Genomic DNA, 21,705 nt, shown 5'->3' with positions numbered 1-21,705 from the left:
ACATAATTATATAACCTAATATTTTTTTCCACAGAAAGCGCTTAGTTCATGGTGGTTTGTACCAAGTGTCACTCACCTTGTGTATTCAAATAAGACGATGATGCTTGAGTTTCGTTTAAGATGTTTATTACACACAAACAAATCAGGATGGATGACTGGAACATAAAACTTAAATGAACTAGCTAACTGATTGACTACTACACACATACATGCTTTCACTCCGGCTGCTTACACAAAATGGCACTCTGCTTGCATGTGCTCAGTGCTTATGCACATGCCCACAAACTACAGTGGCTATAATGGTACATCACACACACTATGATCTTTGTTTATTTTGTTATGCAAATGAAAAATGGCAATCAGATATGCATGCAAATTATATAAACATATAAACAATAACAATCATGTCCAGGTTGCCGTGTATCTAGGATTAGGCCTAGAGATACGACCTGACCTCATTATATAATAATCGGCACTAGGTTTAGCAACAGGGACAATCACTGTGGAAGTCCCTTCATTATGAACTTCAGGGATACTTTCAGGAACAGGAACAGAAGATGAAGAGTCTCTGGAACAGGAACACTCAAAAGCATACTCTGAGAATTAGAGTTTCCATTACAGACAAGATGCTGTAACACTGGCTCACACAATGGTAATAATTGTTTCTGATTATGCCTAAATTCTATTCCTTGTGAATCAATGATGTATGATCTTGGTTCCTCACATAGATGTTTCACAAGTCCTACTCAATCAAAACCTTTTGCTGTCTGCATCCTCACTAGCTCTCCTTCTTTTAATGGACTGAGAGGCTTGATGTTTTTTGTCTTAATGGAGTTTCTGCCTCAAATGCTTTTTCATGAGTTGATCTTTTACTGCTTTGTTGTTTTTAGCACTTGGAATCAAAAATTCTTACTTACTGGTAGTGTGGTTCTGGTTTGTCTCGACATCAATCTCTGAGTAGGTGAATCAAGTAAATTGTCTTGAGGAATGTTTCTGAGATTAAGCAAATTGAGAAGAATATCAGTTTTGTCTCTTTTGGATTTCTCCAACAACTGTTTTGCACTTTGAAATGCAAGTTCAGCCAAGCCATTAGACTGTGGATACTCAGGACTACAAGTAACATGAACAAAGTCCCATGTCTCAGCAAATCTTTTGAATTATTGACTTTTAAACTGTGTACCCCTGTCAGAAATGACTTTGTGCGGACTACCATGGACAGAAAAATGTCTCTTCAATTTCATAATGACAATACCAGAAGTCAGGTTAGGAAGTTGTCAATCTTGAACCAATTTGAATAAGAGTCTACTAATACCAAATGATGTTGACCATTCCATTCAAAAATATCTGTGGCTACTATTGACCAAGGTAGTTCCGGAATCTGGTTTGGCTGTAGTGGTTCTTTTTGTTGGTGATGTTTAGTGCTATTACAAATTGAACAAGCTGAGATTTCTTCTCAATATCTTTTGACGTTGAAGACCAAACTACTAATTCTCTCTTCCTTCTTTTTGTAAAATCATTTCCTGGGCGACCTCGATGCAAGACTGTAATATACTCTTGTTGCAAAGATTTTGGAATTACCACTTTTGGACCTTTCATGACGATATCATCTTCCATCAAAATCTCATCTCTATAAGGAAAATACTGTTGCATGTCTAGTAGTAAACAAGATTGTTTTGGTGGCCATCTGTGACTGACAAAATGGTTCAGCATCTGGAGAATTGGATCTGAAGCTGTGTAATTTCTAAGCTCATCAGAATGCGTGGAAGAAAAATTTCTCACTTCCCTGACTTCAAAATCAGTTTCCTCATTGTCATGCCTGTCAGTGGTTTATCTGGTTGATCTGGATAGAGTATCAGCAAGATAAAGAAGTCTGCCTTTTGTGTAAACCATATTGAAATTGAATTTTGCAATTTTAACATCATGTGCTGCAATCTAGCTAGAGCTGTGTGCACTGGTTTTCTCAAAATAATAACTAGAGGTTGGTGATCAGTCTCTATCTGGACAAGTCGGACATAAATATAACCATTGAACTTTGAACATGCAAACACTATTGCCAAAAGCTTTTTGCAGTTTGTGCATAGTGCATCTCAGTTTGAGTTAGAGATTTAGATACATAGGCTACTGATCTGCCCCCTTGAGGAATCACTGCACCAAGACCATATGTTGACGCATCACAATAAAGAGTTACAGGTTTGTGAACATCATAATATCTCAAAGTGGGTGGACTGGCAATTTTCTGCTTCACGGCATCAAATGCTCTTTGATGTTGTTCCAACCAGGACTAAGTGACATTTTTGCATGTCAGCTCTTGTAGCGGTGCTGAAAGCTCACTTAAATCAGGAATGAACTTGCCTAAATAGTTGACCATGTCAAGAAAATGTTGTAAAGATGTGGCATTGTCTGCAGCTAGCATCTAAAGAATTGCAGCTTGCTTGGACGCATCTGGTTGTAAGCCAGAAATGGTAAACAGATGACCCACATAAGCAACTACTTGTAGCTTGAATTTACATTTCTGAAAATTCAGTTTAAGATTCACTTCACGAGCATGATCCAGAACTTTCCTGAGGTTTCTATCATGTTCAACTGCAGCATTGCCTCCCACAAGAATATCATCTACTATAACAGTACATGGATAACCAGAAAACATTTGTTCTGTTGCACATTGGAAGACTTCACTGGTGGAATTTATTCCAAATGACATTCTCAGAAATCTGTACCTTCCAAATGGTGTAGTGAAACTGGTTAGCAAGGAAGATTTTTGTACAAGCAAAATTTGCCACAATGAACTTTTTGCATGTAAGATATAAAAAACAGTGGCATTTGGTATGACAGCAGCAACTTCTTCAACTGTACACATTGGATGATGAGGTCGCTTAAATGCTTTGTTCAAATATCTTGGATAAATACATAGTTGAATGTCATCTGAGCTTCTCTTATGAGCTACTACCATGGAGGATACCGATTCAGTTGGTTCTTCTACTGGACAAATTATTCCTAAATGCACCATTCTGTCTAGCTCTGCCTTTATTTTGTTCTGCATTGCTACTGGAACATTCCATGCTTGTCTCACAATTGGGCTTACCTTGTGGTCTAACCTCATGAAGTGCATGACTGGGAGTTTGCCAAGCTCATCCTTGAAAATATCAGCATACTCAGAAAAAAATATTCTGTGTGAAACCTTCATTCTTATTCATGTTTAGATGGTGGATTTCCTTATTAAATTAAACCAGTCCCATTTTCAATCTGTCTTTGAGGCCTAATAATGACTGCGCATGTCTCTTGACTATGTAAAACTGCAAGTGATAGCTGTTCCCAGCAGAATAACATGAAAGCACTACCGATCCTTCAGTTTGAATCTCTTCACCACCGGAAGCAACAATCGTTGCACACTTTGCCAAATCAAGTTGTTCGCCAGCTTTTACTTTAGCAAACATTTCTGCTAACATAACATTGCAGTTTGAACCAGTATTAGCTTTGAGCACTACATGTTTCCCATTAATCAGTGCAGCACAGAATACTTCACTCTTTGCCAACAAATCTACTGCATTAACCATTTCATCAAGCACAGAAACACCATCAACATAACAAGTAGGGTTGCAGCTTTCTATTTGATCAACTTGCTTATTTGAATGCTCTCTCTTTATAAAAGAATGTGCCTCTTTAGATTTACAATGCTTTCTGAAATTATTCCACTTTTTACATCTGTGGCATTTCTGACCAAAAGCTAAGCACTAATCTCATTTAGGTTCATGACTGTCTCCACAATTACGACAGTTGAGTATGAGGTTTACCTTGGGTTTTGCTAAATCACCCCTCAATTTTGCTGCATATGGCCTGGTTTTCACTGTAGCTGCCCTGGGATTTATTGTGAGAGCTACAGGTTTTGCTAGAGGGCCCCAGGCCTGGCACTGCTCCTCAGTTTTTATTTCTTAACCTCGTGCTGCATACTATCAACATTTATACTGGAAGATGCTGCAAGCATGCTTTTCTCATTCGTAAGCATATTTGTGTGCTTTTCTGTAAGCTCATATATTTGACAATTCTCTATGGCTTTATTTAAAGTTAAATCACTGTCTCAAAGCAAAATCTTTCTCACCGCATCATTATTAACACCACAAACAAGCCTATATTTTATCACCTCATCTCTTAGATCACCAAATCTGCATGTTTTTGCCTTGTTTCTCAAGTCAGTTATGTATGCTGCAAAAGTTTCACCAGGCATTTGATTTCTTGTGGAAAATATGTGTCTTTTATTGTAATATTTGTTTGAGTGTTGTACATTTCTCTAAATTTATGTTTTAAGCACTCTGGGTCTTCCTGCATTTCAGCCTGTACTACAATATGGCAGTCTTCCCCCTCCTCTGCATACACAGCAGGTGCATACACAAATGAATATTCTCTCTCAATGGATTCTGAACCAGCTAAATTGAGCAGAATATATGCTTTTGTACATGCGTCTTTATCAGAAAAAGCAGCCTGTATGAAACTATCATACTCTTGCTCAAACACTCTCCAATTTTCAGCAATATTATTATCAAATGCAAGCAGACCAGGTCTGCAAAATCCCTCTGCCATGCCAAACAAGTTTCAAACACACACCAGGTACTTGTAATTATATTCAACTGCACAACAGTCTCTTTGCAATAACTGTACTTTTTGAAGACTGTACTGTAATACTGCCCACACTGCCAACCTTTTGCATACTTCAGACACAAATAGTTTTAGTTAATGTGAAAAAGTAGCATATTGTAAAAAAAATGCAGTCGTTTTCTCTTTTTTTAACATTCTATATGATTCAGATATTGTTTTAATCATTTTTCGTTATTATTTTGAGTACATTTATCAATATGTTGCAATTCTAAACATTTTTTTATTCAGTAAATTGTTTTGAACATTTTCAAAGCTTTGCCTTATATTTGTCAAGTGAAAAATCATTTAAACGAGTTTAAGTACCTGGAAATATTTTCTGACCTGTTTGCAAGTCGTTAGCAAGTCATTTGAGCCACTCCTGTATATTCCTCCATTTATAACTGTGGGCCTCATGGTTTTAAGAAGTTTTGACTTTGCATCCCACTTCTGATGCCATGTCACTCATCTTGTGTATTCAAATAAGAAGATGAGGCTTGAGTGTTCGTTTAGGATGTATATTACACACAAACACATCAGGATGGATGACTGGAACATAAAACTTAAATGAACTAACTAAATGACTGGCTGCTACACACATACATGCTTTCACTCTGGTTGCTAACACAAAATGGCACTCTGCTTGAACATGCTCAGTACTTATATGCACGTGCCCAAAAACTACAGTGGCTTTAAAGGTAGAACACACACACTATGATCTACATCAAGTTTGCGTGTGTTGGATATTAAAATTGCCTGCTTTTAATATTGGTGGTTTGTGGCTCAATTTTAAGTTTTTGGTTGACATCCATTCTTTTCTTTAGCTGAGGGAGTAACACCAGTGGTGGTTGTTCATCTTGGTGGATTTATTGGTTTTCAATATCATGTTGTATTCTTGGTTTGTTTTGTGGCTGCTTTTCTTACCCCATTTATGATATCACAGCCTGCTCTTAATGTGGAAGCCACACAAACTAATGGGCATAGTGAAATGAAGAATATGGACCAGATGTTGCGCAGTTTAACACAACTAGTGGCTCTGCTAACCCAGGAAGTTCACATTTTAGATGAGAGCATTAACGCTTCATTAATGGTGAGGACTGCAGGTGAATTCAGTAGCTCGCATGATCATGAGCACAGTTTACCATGTGGACAGAGAGACAACAATCAGGAAGTGGTGCTTGGATATAACTATTATTCTGGTTTAGACTGCAGGAGCCACAATACCACTAGCAATGATCAAACATTGAATGCAGGTAATTATAATTTTAACCTAAGGGATTGGTTTCATAAGGAAATAGCATTTGACAACAGTACTAAGTAAGACTACGGCCCATGATTTCCATGGCAAAACAGTTACACTTGTTTGAAAACAAGCTTACCAAAAACAGAATATTCATATTGAAAATGGGTATTTTCAAGTGCTTAAAACAGGGAATTCTTCCAAAATGACTTAGGAATTGGAAGTTCCCCACTGGGCTTATGGAGGGGTCTGAACTTCATTGTGAATTATTGAGACTGCTCAACCGACATAGATAAGAACTGATGGAGCTTTTAATGAGACACAATCAAACCTATATGGATCTCTTGGAGACAGAAATAACTTACTTAGATGGGGCCATACCAATGACTTAATGACTTACTGTACAATTATTACAAAAATTACTATATTCAGTTTTTTTGAATGTGGCTAGGAAAAGAAACTAGTTCACGATAAGGGGCATTACCAGAAGTAGAGGGCATATCCTAAACTTCCATCTAATTTCAATGACAGTGTTTATGGGAGAGAGTCTAATTCTGAGAGACCCTCCACTAATGATATAGATAGGCATGAGAGCCCTTTAGGGTTACTATCTCCCCAGGGATTGGATACGACAACACACAGTGTGGACACCACCAGACAAGAAGGAGTCACCCTAGAACCCTAGATAAGAGAAGCCCAAGCACCCTTCATACAACAGAAGAAGAAGGGCGGGAGGAGGAGCTACAATACAAGGAATCATTATATTTAATATCTAACCCTAAGGGAGACTTTATGATTTACAGCTTTAGTTCGGTTACTATAACTGAACAGTATGCATCTCTTTTTGAAAAGAGGATGGCATTGGGGTTGTCACCTGTCAGGAAATTTTCTTGACAGTCAGGAAATCAGGGTCTTTATCAGAAAATCTATAAATCACCATTTCTGTCAGGAAATCTAGTAATAGAGAGTACTTGAAAGATATTTTGAATAATTCTAAGAGGAAACAAATTTCTGAAGTATGTTTCTTAAAATGCTTACCATTTCATTTGGGGTGGTGTTGAAGTGTATATATGATCAAAAAAGTTAACCATAATTTCTTCTATATTCCATCTTTGACAAACATCAGTGTTGCACACAAGTGGCTATTTCATGTGTTCTGGGCAAGGTATGTATGGAAAGGAGCACATCATTGGTGCAGAGGCATAGTAAGCTCTGTCTCCTGGTCTGAGTTCATAGCTGTGGCCCCTTGTCTGTGAAGTCTGCATGTCCATCCTGCCACTGTGTAGGTTTTATTCAGGTGCTCTCATGTTCATGTTTTCCAACAGCACAAATACATGCCATAGATGAATTGATGTTCTTCCATTTTGCCTGTAGAACCCATGGTGTGTGAGTGTGTGTGTGTGTGTGTGTGTGTGTGTGTGTGTGTGTGTGTGTGTGTGTGTGTGTGTGTGTGTGTGTGTGTGTGTGTGTGTGTGTGTGTGTGTGTGTGTGTGTGTGTGTGTGTGTGTGTGTGTGTGTGTGTGTGTGTGTGTTTATTTTATTATAAATCTGGCTTATCGGGGCCATTCTGATGTGTATGGGTAAAAATATTGGTGGGTACATAAATAAATGTCTTGAGTAGTGAAAAGTAAGTCAAAATATGCATCCTGGAACATCTAGAACCTCAGAGTATTATTCCTGGCTGTATAAGTGACTTAGTAGGATCTTCTGCTCTGGGCCCTACTTAGTCTAAAATTAACCCTGCACAGAAGTGGCCACAGAAATTGCTATAGTTTGTGTTGGAGTTGGCGATACTGTGGTCATTATTTGTTTAATTTCCCTTACAGTCAAACTTTAGAAGAGTGTGCAGAAGGTAACCAGAGCTTGTGTGTTGGTTGCAGACAGTGTTGTCATTATTTTTTAACCTTCTTTACAATTACACCTCATATGTGTGCACAGAATGTCACTATAGCTTTTCTGAGGCCAGCATACTGTGTAGGAACAACAAGCTGGAAGAATTACTGTGTGATTTTATTTTTTTTACTTTTTATCACAATTGAAATAAGATGTGTATACATACTGATATGTTCTAGGGATAGGGGAAAGGAGATATTCTGCATATACACAGCTGACTATCATAGTCTGAAATGTGTAATTGTGTGCGGTTGTTTCACTTTCATTCTAGTTTGACTTCAAAGTAGTACACATAGGCTGTCTGGCTTTTGGGTTTAGGGTTAAGGAGGCATGCTGTGTAGATGTATGACAGCAGTAACTTGAACTATATGAGTATGCTTGTTATTTCACTTTCATCCCATTTTAACACCACAAAGGTACACTGAAAATTGTTATTTTTTTTTTTTTGTTGTTGGAGGGTTGGAGGTAGGCAGTCATCTCAGATATGATGCATGTGCACTAAAAAGCATTTTATTTATGGGTAACTACTACTCAGTTTTCAGGTATCTACTGTGTCATCAGCTTTGAATATTAAGCCTTTAGCATAACCTATTTCTTTCTTGAAAGAAAATAAAAATCATTTTCCTTCCTTGGTCATGACTTTTTTTTGAGGGCCATCATTGAACCAAAGGTTGTGGGGAGAAAGTTCTAAAATGCACATTAGAGCAGTTAGAAACCCATAGCTTCTTGGGACTTGTTGTCCCACAGACCACCAACATTATTCTTCCCTTCACAGTTATTATACTACAGTCTTGGCTAGTTAAGATGTTTTGTAAGGATGTAGGAAATAGTAGACCAGTAAGACAAGGTGTGTGAAAGCAAAACAGAAATACTCTGGCTAGTAAGAGCAGGCAAGGTAAGGAGAAATATGGAGGCACCTGGATGAATGCCAGTGTGACAGTAAACAATGGGGAGGGGGACTGGACTGTAACACTTTGCCTAGGGATCCATACTCTCTAAGGCTACTCATGTAGTCACAGTATATGGCATTTAAAAATTGATACGTCTGGGTGTGGCTTGCTAAATGGGTTTGGCTACCTTGAGGCCATTGGCATTTATTAAGAAGGGGCTGTGGCTTATTTGCCAGGAAATGGAAGGAATGCAAATGTGACAACCCTAGATGATGTTCATACCCTTTAGGAGGGCTAAGCTGGTAGATACCTTAATTGACTTAAAATGTTTCACTAGAAAACTAAATAAGGAGTTCTTCTAGGAGGATATACTTGTATATTAAAGTCCACTGATATGTTAAAAAAACTAGTCTTTACAACTCTCCTTTACATCCCACTATAATGTTACTCAAAAAACTATGTGAGAGCAATATTAGAAATTTGCTCAGCATAAGAACAACAGTACCAAAAATATTAGTTGTGAAGAAAGGAGACTGTTAAAAGAAATTATTGGAAACAATAATTTAAGGATTGTGAAACTGAACAAAGGAGGAGGATTGGTGGTTATGTATACCACTGATTATAATTCTAGGATGGAACAAATGTTGTTCTCTGAAAAATATGAGGAGACTTCTAAGAATCAACTTAACTTAGCATATTCTAAAATTGATACTTTTCTTTATGATCTTCTTATGTAAGGGCACATTTTTAATACAGAGTATGCATATTTAAAGGTTGGTTACCCCGTATACCTGGAATTTTTGGAATTCCAAAAATCCATAAAGATACTTCAGATCCACTTTGCACCCTATCGTTGATGCTAGAGGGTCTAAAACACATGGGTTGGCAAAATGCATAAGTTTAAAACTAAAAGAGGACTTAAGTGAAGAAAAACACATCCTAAAAGACTCTTGTGATTTTATTAATAAAAATACAGGAGAGCATGTGTTATGAACAATTATCTTGGTCACTATCGATGCTATAGACCTATTTTCAGTCATCCTCAACCAATGTGGGGTAGATTGGTTTGTTGAGTACCTCTCTATGAAAAACAAACTGGACAACCATAGGGATTCTTAGAATCCTTATAGAACTTGTTTCAGACAACAACTATATTTGGTTTGAAGGTACAAACAGAGAACAGAGGTGGCAATGGGGGCAGCTTTTTGCTAAAATTGTTTTGGCTCATTGGGAAAAGAACTTTGTCTTTAATTCAGGGTTTGAAGATGCATGGCTATTTTTTAGGGTTTCTTGGATGATATTATTCTGTTCTAGACAGACACAAGTATTAGGCTACATGACTTTTTTCACTACATTAATAACACCGCTGACTTTTTGAAGTTTACAATGATGAGGTATGTTATTTAGATGTGGAAATTTCAATAGACCATGCTAACATGGGTTTCATCTCTAAGCTATATAGGAAACCAACTTACTCTAACACATTTCAGCATAGCTCTCAACTGTTCAGATTTCTGCCTAGATCTTTGAGTCATATGTTTGGTCTTTTTCTCATAAAATTGTAGTTTTCTGGCAAATCCTCAGCAAATCATTGAGGGCTGAAGTCAGAAAATAATGGCAAACATTTGATTTTCAGACTCCATATTTTTCAGAAAACTCATGCTAATGCAAAACCTGTAATGCTATCAACTTTTTAACTTTGTCAGAGCAATATTTAAAAAGTGTCCCTATTTTTGGACTTTTGACCCCCTATTGTTTGTTGCTATGTCCGGACTTCTTGCTCTAAGAGGTAGAGAAGTATGCCTCCATATGGAGAGTTGGCACCTAAGGCATCAGAAAAAGACTGCGTGAACGAGCAACTAGTGACACTACCCAGAACAATTTCATCCCTGGAAAAATGTTATTTGGAAGATACAAAACTGAGATCACTGTTTCTAAATAGGGAGTTATCTTAATGACTTTTCAGAAGGGATATTTAAAGAAGTATACCACAAAAGGACCAGTGTTTTTTGTAAATCCCTTTTAGGGACTGAGTGATCTATTGGGGGTGGGGGGAATAGCAATAAAGACAACAGATATAAGAAGGGATTTATAACTACATACAACAGTGATGCAGAAGACATTATAGAGATCTTAATCAACAACTTGAAAATCTTTGAAATTGCAAATATGGATATTAGGAATATTGGAAAAAGCCCTGTAGTAATATCTGGAAGGAACTGGAGTATAGAAACATTTTTAGAACTAAGTGATGACCATAGGAAAAGAACAACTAGACCCACATGTATGATAAAGAGTGGGAAATGTCCACTGTGCTCCATCATTATTGAAGGGAAATCCATAAATGTTTATGAGTTTGGAAAGGTAATTGTGAGACTAAAATGGCAGTATATTTCACATTATGTTGCAACTGTAATTCATTTTATATAGAAAAATAGAGAGGTGTCTTAGAGAACATATTTATGAATACATTAGAGACATAAAAATAAGAATCTGCCAAATGCACTTTGGAAGCAGATACAGAAGAATGAAGGGCATCCCTTTGTTTTTTTTATTATTGATGTGGTCAAGTATGATGAGAAGGGCAGGCCAATAAAAATTAGAATTGAGTGCAAAGAAGTCGAATGACAAGTAAGTACTAATGCACTAGGACCAGAAGGGTTAAACAATTACATTTCCCTAGTTAGCTTTTTAAGGATGAAGGCACTCAAATATTAAAATGTTTGCTTTTTTACGTTTTGACACTGGTATGTATTCTTAGCCACTTCTATCACTTCTGACTTGAGTAGCATGAAGTTGGCTTTGAAGAAGTTTTTTATGGAGGTTTCCTTACTGGGGGGTGGGGATGGGATGTGGATGTCAAGGGTGATTAGCTTATGGTCAGACCTGACCAATGTGCGGCTGACCACTGGTATGGAGCATCTATCTCCCATGTTGGTAATGGCCAGGTCTAGGATATTGGAGCCCCTGGTGGGACAATGGGTTAGTTGATCCAGGGCATTAGAATTTATGAATTCCAAGAACCGTTGGGAGAAGGTGTTGGTACTCGAGTCGTTTTTCCAGTTAATGGCAGGGTAGTTGAAATCTCCCAGTATTAGGGTGTTTGGTTGTATCTTAATATGTTCCAGTATGTTTAGAAAGGTGTAGTGAGAATCTTGGGGCATGGTGGGGATCTGTAGCAAGCTACAATTTGGAGTGCAGTCTTACCTAGTGTTAGTTGCACCTGGAGAATTTCAGATGCATTGTGTTGGGCAACTAACCTGGAGGTGTGAATATCTTTGGTGAATATGGACACTCTTCCAACTTTAGTGTTTTGGTCTTGGTTTGGTGGCCGAAAAGTGTGGTAAGAGTTGTATCCTGGTATTGCAGGGGTGCTCTCTGGAGCCTTGAAACAGGTCTCAATTACTGCACAGATATCTATGTTCTCCATTTTTAGGAGTGCCTTAAGAGAGTGCATTTTGAGGTTTAGACTTCTAGCATTGAGTAGCTTTACCTTCAGATTTTGCGTGCTTGTATCTGTTACGGTGGTGGTTTTATCCTTTGAACCATGCCTAAAAAAGGCATTATAGGGGTGGCAAGAGCTTTAGCCAGTAACCTGAATCCCAGGGTCGACAGGTATAGACCATCTCTGGCAAAGCATCATGGTCTGTCGATCATGTCGTCCCAGGCAGACAGATACTGGATCCCCTTTGAATGACACCAGATGGTTAGCCAGTTGTTGAACTCAATCATTTTGTCCTTATACTGAGGTATCATTCTGGGAGAAGGTAGGATGCTACTCACGGCTAGGGTCATACCTGCCTGGGCCACATGATTCGAAGCTCTTCCATGTCTCTTTTCATTTAGTCCAGGGATGTACATCTCAAGTCATTCCCTCCAACAATGACAATGATGTCGTATTTGTACTTGTTGTGGAGTGACTTGAGTGCGTGCATTATGTGGCGGATCCTGGCACCCAGCAGGCAGCTAACTGTCATTTTCTCCTTGTTCAGCCTGGTGAGTGGGACATCAGTGTGCCTGACTATAGAGTCACCAATGACTAAAGTGTTGGGTACGTTGTCTTGCCTTAGGGGCTGTTGTTGGGTGGCACACTGGTGTAGTGAGCAATGTGTCACTTTGGTTGTGACTGGTGTTTGCTTGCATTTCAGCTTCAGAGGTCCTTGTTGCTTTGGCAGGTTAATGTTATGGGCCACCGCATATGTGGGTTTAGTGTTGCTATGTCTGGATGTTGATGGTGTGGGTTTTGAAAGGTTATATGTTGCTTGAGGTGTAGTGCAGGTGTTAACCTTATCCTCTTGACTGTTTAGCACAATCTTGGCTGGAGAGATATGCATACGTCTATATATATGTCTACATCTATATGTCTAAATATCCCATTACTGAATCTAGTATTAAATTACACTGTAACACTGACTAAGATAAGTAACTGTATAAATCTAGAAGTTTCCATTTTTAAACTGTTTTGTAGGGATTTAGATGCCTAGTTTGTAGTGACTTGTTCATGATTCATTGGTGCTTAGTTTTGTATATGCTCACTGCTGCCTAATCTGTACTTTTCATAATCTGTAAATTATGTATTATCCTTAACTACTGCCTAACCTACTACTTATTTTATAAACGCCTTCCTCTCTATTTTCCCTAGCTCTTCAGCTTTTTTCTCCTAAGCTTGCTTTGTCTACTGGCCCAGCCCTCCTGGATATCCAAGACCATTCCCAGGATAGCAAGTCTCACTCTGTTTGCCTGACTCCCTACAGGGACAGTTCTATCTTTCTCCCACAAGAGAGAGTAAAAGGATTAAAGAAAGTATGTAACAAGCTACTATCCCTACTGCAATTTACTTGAGAAATTGTTATATCACTTGTCTGGTGCTAGTAAAGGATCCCAGCCAGAATCGCCTGCAGCCATGCCCTTCTTACTGTGAACTCCCCTCATACTTGCCTCATCCCTGGCTCCTGCTTCCCTATTTGAGAGCTGCCTTCCTTCCTACACCTATCGATCTGCGTTAGTGATTCCTCTCCTTACAAATTCAGGTTCTGTCCACTAGGTGGCAGTGTCTACCTATCTATAGCCCCTTTTCCCTCACTCCTTCCCATGCACTACAATAAAAGATATAAATAGTCTTCTCTCTCTTAACTGCTAAACAACAGTTCTTCCCATCTCCACCTCTGGAATCTGCCTTCTCCTTTCCCTCTGTACTGCACCCCAAGAATCCCATTAACCACTCTGCTTACCTTCTTCTCTACTTACCTTCACCAGACTGATTGTTTTTCACACTGTCCTGCTGCCTACCTTCCTTGGGTGTATCCCACTGTCAGCCTCTGGCTCAGCAGCTCCCTACCCTACCCCCAAATTCCACCCACCCCCATTGCATCTTACACTTATACTCACCTAACCACTCCTACTTCCTCTCTACCTATTACACCCCTCCCCTTTCACCACCATACTCTTCCTAACCCCTCCTCTACATATCACACCCCTCTCCTACTTACTCTCTACCTATTCAACTCCACTCCTTTGTCCACCATCTTCTTCATACCCCCTCCTCCTATAACCCATCTCCTCATACTTCCCTTCATATTAAACAACACAAAATATATCTCCTCATATTTCCCTTCATATTAAACAACACAAAATCTATATCTAACCCTTTTCCCTACACTACATATTCTACTCTATCAAAGCCTCAACATGTTCACAAAACTTATATCATACTCAATCCAACTACTACTACTTCTGAACCTTACCTATCTCCACTACCTTACCCAGCCCAACTCCACTAATCACACACCATTACTTCACACAACCAGCTCACTCCCTTCAACTCAATTACACTCGTTTGTCTCAATCTCCCCTGGACTGTATCCCATTAACAACCATATATTTTTTCACTACAAACTAATCAATACTTGTAAACTTTCCAGCCACTCCCTAACCTCCAATATCCACACAAATCAGACATTATACAGCATACAAACAAAGCAATCCAAACACCTCATCACCATAATTCACCACCTAACAAGCATACTTCTATCTGGAGATATACACCCTAACCCAGGCCCTAACATCAATTCCCCTACATCTAAATCCATCCTATTAGCATCTCTAAATGCCCAAAGCATAGCTAACAAAATCCCCAACCTCCATGCCAGGCTTCTCCACAACAAACCTGACATCTTAGCTATTTCTGAAACCTGGTTAAAACCTCACATAAAAGATGCTGAAATAGTACCACCAAACTACACTATCATCAGAAAGGACAGGGCCAACAAAAAGGGTGGTGGGATAGCTCTACTTTACTCATCCACCCTTTCCATTACTCCCTATAACAAACCCATCCCTCACGTCTCCAATGCAGAATTAGTATTAGCACTATTTCAATTAAATAAACACAAACAGATTTGCATAGCCTCACTTTGCATTCCCCTGGGAGACAATATCTCAGTACTTGAGGATTTTCTATCATGGCTTTCTACCAATATCAGTAATGAAACTATTATCATGGGAGACACAAATATTAACTGGTCTTCCATTCATTCCCCTACGCACCCCCTAAACATCAACCTATATAAGTACTCTCAGCTCATCAACCTCACTACCAGGCCCTCTAAAGACTTCTCCAGTGGCAGTACCTTAGACCTGATCTTAGTCTCTCACCCACACTACTACATTGATAGTGGAACTCTTCCTGACTCCCTCAGTGACCACCTTCCCATTTTCACCAGGCGTCTGCCATCTCCACTACATGTAACTCATAATTACATCAGCACTCGATGCCTAAAAAACTTCCACCCTATAACCTTCTCAGATTCCCTAAAATCAATAAATTGGAACCCCCTAAAAACTCTACCCCTGGATAATGCTGTTGCACACTTCAATACAACTTTCCTAAAACTGCTGGATAGCTTTGTCCCATTAAAAAACAAAAGAATAAGAAACAACACCGCCGCCTGGGTAACAAAAAACACACTAACTGCCATGTGATGCAGAGACAAAACCTGGACACAGTACCAAAGAAACAAAACTCCCACCACCCTTAATGAATTCAAATCACTTCGTAATACAGTTAAAAAGCTTATCACAGCAGATAGACAGAATTACTTCTCCTTACTCCAAAATAACCATAAAACCAATCCTCAAAAATTCTGGAAAGGGATCACTACTCTCCTAAAACCTGGCTCAACAGAAAACCCATGCCCAGACCCAAATGCACTAGATATAGATCTGGCTACTCAATTCAACTCCTTCTTCATAGACTCTATTTCCAAACTAACCTCATCTTTCTCTAATAACTCCTCACCCCCTACTTCTGCATCCCCCCTCTTGTCTCCCCCTTTATCCCCAGTCTCTCAACTCCCACCATTCTCCCTAAAACCCATTCCTACTTCTACCATACAAAAACTCCTGCAAAAGCTGAAACCATGCACCAATGCCCCCGATAACATTCCCTCATCCTTCCTCAGCATAGCTACCGAAGCCATTGCCTTCCCCATCAGCATCCTAATCAATCGCTCTATTCAAGAAGGTCTTGTACCCAAACTCTGGAAAAGGGCTTCATCCCATCGCCATCCTCTCTCCTATATCAAAACTGCTAGAGAAATGTATCCATCTTCAACTCCTTCCCTATCTCCTAGATAATAACTTACTAACTTTCACACAACACGGATTCAGACCCGGTCACAGCACCATGACTGCTGTCCTTTCCTTCCTGGAAACTGTAAATAAAGCCAGAGATTCTGGCTCTACTGTATCTACCCTCTTTCTTGACCTCTCCAAGGCCTTTGATACTATCTCTCACAACCTTCTCCTGACTAAGCTGTCTAACCTAAACCTATCCCCTTCCTCTCTCAATTGGTTCACCAGCTATCTCTCCAACAGGCAACAAGCTGTCAAGTGGAAAAAAGCCAACTCCTCTTTCCTTAACACACCCACTGGTGTCCCCCAAGGTTCCATTTTGGGTCCTCTCCTTTTCAATATATTCATAAATGATTTCTTCCACTCAGTTCCTCATGCTAAACTTATTCAATATGCAGATGATTCTACAATTATCTGTGCAGCCTTATCCATCCCCACTCTCTTAAAACTGACTCAAGATGCCTTCTCTACCACAGAACAGTGGATGAAGGACAATCATCTAGCACTCAATGCATCAGAAAACCAAACTCATGGTATTTACCCCCTCAAAAACCAACACCATTGATAGAAAACTATTCTCCATCACTAGCCAGAATAACACGTCTTGAACTGGTATCTGAAACCAAACAACTAGGAGTCTAGTTTGATGACCAACATAAATTCAATAGTTACCTACACCTAAACATAAAAAAAAAAAAAAAAAAAGACCAAAAACTTGGCATGCTCTACCGACACAATTGATTCCTCACTACATTTACTAAGCTCACTCTCGCTACTACATTCCTCATCCCTTCCCTCCTTTATGGTGCCCCTCTCCTAACAAACCTATAATCATCTCTCAAAAGAAAACTGTCCTCTTGTTATAATAAAATTGCCAAATTTGCCAATAGCCACAAATCATCTACCCATCACTGTGCATCTCTCCACAAACTTAACTGCCAGGAATCCCAACTATCTCTCCTATACACAGCTCACTTTTGCTCACAAACTCATTTTTCATCCCTCCATCTGTCCCTCCCTTAGCTCTACCTTTAAAATGCACCTGCCACAAAGACTTCTAAGCTCTAATAACCAAAACCTAAAAGAGCTGTACAAACCCCTTCGCTCTTCAGGACAAAACCTCCTGTCCTTTGCACTGGCACACCTATGGAACTCCCTTCCTCCCTCCATCCGCATCACCACCAACCTCCCTGCTTTTAAAAAATCATTGCACTCACATCTAACATCCTCATGGGAATGCTCCTGCTCCCACCCCTCATAACCTATTCTCCACTCCCTTCAGGCAACTATATCATATATTACCAGACTCCAAATAATAAGCCAACTGCAATGACATGTTATTCTACTCTAATCCTACTACTCCTCTCAAGAAACAATATATCTACTACAGCAATGCTTTTTTTTGCTTAATGTTTGTTTGTCTTGAACCCACAAATGAAATACGTTGTAAACTGCTGTAATCTTTTTGTTACCACTGTTTTTTTTAAGCTTTGTCTTTAATCTACAGATGATAAAAATTGTAAACTGCTGTAATTTTTTGTAATAGGAGCTTTTCTCCCCAGGACTCCATTGAAAATGGGTTCTTATTGGCCCAATGGACTATCCTGGTAAACCAACTGCAAATAAATAAATAAATAAAAATATACAGCAATATATATATATATATATATATATATATATATATATATATATATATACATAAGCATAAATATATGTCTATATAGGTATATACAGACATACATCTGTAGATAAAAATAGGAACATAACAAAAACATATATGTCCACATGCACCGTTACTGGGGTTGAAGGGGCCCAAACAACATATGTCTTGTATGTATAGATACCCCCCCACAGCCAAACATGTTTGCCCTGCAATACAGTAGCAACTGTTGCAGATCCCATAACCAGGACCTGACACAACATGGGCACGAGATGTTAACAGTACTCCATCCCACCTGTATGATGTCAGGCTGCTATCAGTAACATATCATGAAGTACAGTCTGGCTACCATAGGGAATGTACAATGTGGAAGCAATCAGCCTTCCTAGGATATGTATACACAGACACATATATGCAGATACAGATATATGTATATATATATATATATATATATATATATATATATATATATATACTTACGTATTATCGCAACCAGATTTTCGCGGTTGCAAAATTCACATGCTGCAATGAAAACCGGTGCAGGAAACACCATACGGTGTTATTTTAACTCTTTACTGATGAGTAATCAGTTTAGCTTACATTTGGGAAGAGAAATAATCCTGCAAGCCATCTTCCTGTTTTGCGTGCATTACACGCTTGCTTCAGTTGGCAGGGAGGTAGGAATGCTGAAGAAAAGCATGGACATATGAAATTGATTCAAATTATTAGTGTAATTCCTTTGGACTGCCCAAAAATCTTTACATTACAAATTGCTCCTGTTCCTAAAAGTAATGTAAAGTTTTGGGGCAGTCCAGAGGAATTAGAATAACATTTTGAATTATAATTAGGTTGGCCCTATCATCATGCATAGTCGGTATTTCTTCATGACAAAGATATCAGAAATTGCCTGTTCGGCTATTTAGGGAAACACTTCCATTTGAGTTTTCATGCAGCATCTTCCCCCAACAATCCAAATCCTACAGTGGGTGCAAATACACCGGTGAGAGAAACAGCATCTAATCTTGTATTTAAATTCACCATCCAAAGTGGGGCATTACACACTCTTATGTACTCATATTACACACACTTAAGAACCCAACCAACAGGACAATGGCAGGCATTACAGCTCAAGTGTGCATCTGCAATGCACGCAAGACAGGGAGAGGGTTTCTCAAATTGTCCCTTTTCCTAAAAGTAATGTGAAGTTTTTGGGCAGTTGGAAGGAAGTACAATAACAGTTAGAAGTGTTTTATACTCTCGATTCTGTGGAGGTATGCGGATCTCGCAACCGCGAAAATCTGGTTGCGATAATACGTAAGTACCATATATATATATATATATATATATATATATATATATATATATAGATCTATATGTAACTACACATATAAACACAAACAGATCTGTATAGGAAGATGCATATGTAGAAGGTGCACACAATACGGAACAGCCACTATGCCTACAGTTGCCACCTGCTGTACATGTGCATGTATTGTTGCTGTTAAATGCACGGCATCACAGGGGTGACCATGATGGGGTATTGGAAGGGTATGTCAGACACCCGCATGATAACTACCATCCTGTCATTGCGAAATGTGTCCACAGGGAGTAACATGATGGTGGGAGACATGGCCTACAGTAGGGACATGTTTGGAACAATGCCCATATACAGTGCAACAGCAGTGTATCTACCTGAAGGACAATGGCAACTGCTGCAGAGTTACACTATGGCATAAGGCATTACTGTGGTCCACATTATCAGCTGGGACTAGGCTGTAACATGTCGTGTTCAGTGTATGGGACACTGCAAAGTGACACATGTGTAGGCCTTACTTGTTATGCATTTGCAAAAAGGCTGAAGGAGGAAGGGTGTCAGCATGACACACCAGTGCACTGCAGCAGGGATCCTAAGGATGCTAAGAATGGCTGTATCTGCACATAGGTTCAGGGACTGTGGCAGACATAACCCTACCCCCACAGCAATAGTGATGGCAGTGTGTGAATACCAAGGGATGTGCACATGAGTAGACCTTGCAATCATGCAGATTAGGGGGACATGTATAGGGCAGACTGAACATACACTGGCAAATGCAGATGGCCTATGCTAGTATACCCCTGCCAGGAGTAGTGACTGCTGTAGTACACATAATAAGAGGTGTGACAAACCGTCATGATAAGGGTATGCACACATATGCCCACACGGAGTGCATGCATCATGGTCAGCATCCGCACACCTAACACATTCCATAGACACTGCATGTGAAAGTACAGGACATATGTCACATGTCAGGCTCATGTACTGTTAAGATATGCGGTGATGTGGTCCCATGGCAGATCAAGGATGGGTGTGTCATATCAATAAGGGTATGTACACCCCCATAGCCATGGTATGCTCTGATGGTTGTCAGTGTAAGAGTATTGCATTGGTCATACATGGTCCACTGATGTTGAGAGCTGTAAATCAAACATCAGGCATTCACAAATGATATCTGTCCACATATCATCCCAGGTATATGTTGCTGAAAACATAGGGGCTGTGAGCATTATAGCTGACATAACTGACACAGTAGTACACATTCAGCAATTGGTTGTACACCTGTGAGGTGTGGTGCACAGTACATGGCAGGGTGCAGAAAAGGTGCAGAGCAATACTGTGTACATGGGTGCAGTGGTATCCAGGGGAAGGGGCATCACCTAGTGAAGTGACACAGCACATGCATCACACACATGTATATTGTTGCTAGCATGGATTGACTACAGCTGCACTGCATGTTGTTGTGTACCATATGTAATGCATGTTGACAGATGGGTAATAGGACTGTGTGTACTATCATTGTGCAACCTCACTTGTATGTATGTGTGTGTGTGTGTGTGTGTGTGTGTGTGTGTGCATCCTGGTTGGTAGTTAGTTTGTCTGTAGGGTCACTCTGGTTAAGTGGAGGGAGGTTGATGCATGTAGGATGTGTGTGTGCATGTGTGTGTGTTTGTGTGGGTGGCCATGTATGCACATGTGTGATTGTGGGGTGTTCATACAGCAGTACCTCCCTTTGGGATCGTGCAGTGCATGGACATGGACTGCTACATTACACACCAGGAATACTTGTCATGTATGTAATCACAGGACAGCTGATAGTATAATAAGGTCTGTAGCATGGAGCAGGCATTGAGAGGGAAGTTAGACACCAGGTATACCCTTAATATCGCATTCAGCAGAAAGGTGACCTACAACCCACATATGCAGCTCTACAGATGCATTGAGGAAGTACTAGTCAACACCAGGGAGTCTATCCATATATTACAGTTGTCACATGATAGGCTGATAGAGCAGCGTATTTGGCATGTACTGAGCAATGCATACACATGATATTATGGAGTGAACATAGTAGCCCGCACATATAGGGGCCATGCTCAAAATGTCTGGACATACACAGGGTGAACAGTGAGTGACAGCAGTGAGGCCATCTAAAACCACTACACACAGGTCAGGCAGGTAATGTAGTAACAGTTCTTGTGTCATGATCGCTTGTCTAGGCATTTAGAGGACTGATATGTTAATGAGTGGTATCAATGTATGTATGTTAACAAGTGTGATGCAGGAACACATTTAAATATATATGTGGGACTGTCTGTAAAGTCATGAACAGGTAGGTATTATGGTGGTGTGTGTGTGTGTGTGTGTGTGTGTGTGTGTGTGTGCATGTGCGTGTCTACTGTTAGGCAATGCTGTACAGGTTTTAAAGTGCATTTTTTCTTTTCCCCCACAG

This window comes from Protopterus annectens, chromosome 2.part1 (genome assembly GCF_019279795.1).
Source record: "Protopterus annectens isolate FY-2018-M chromosome 2.part1, PAN1.0, whole genome shotgun sequence".
NCBI classification, from domain to species: Eukaryota; Metazoa; Chordata; order Ceratodontiformes; family Protopteridae; genus Protopterus; species Protopterus annectens.
Note: the sequence above shows the minus strand (reverse complement) of the source record.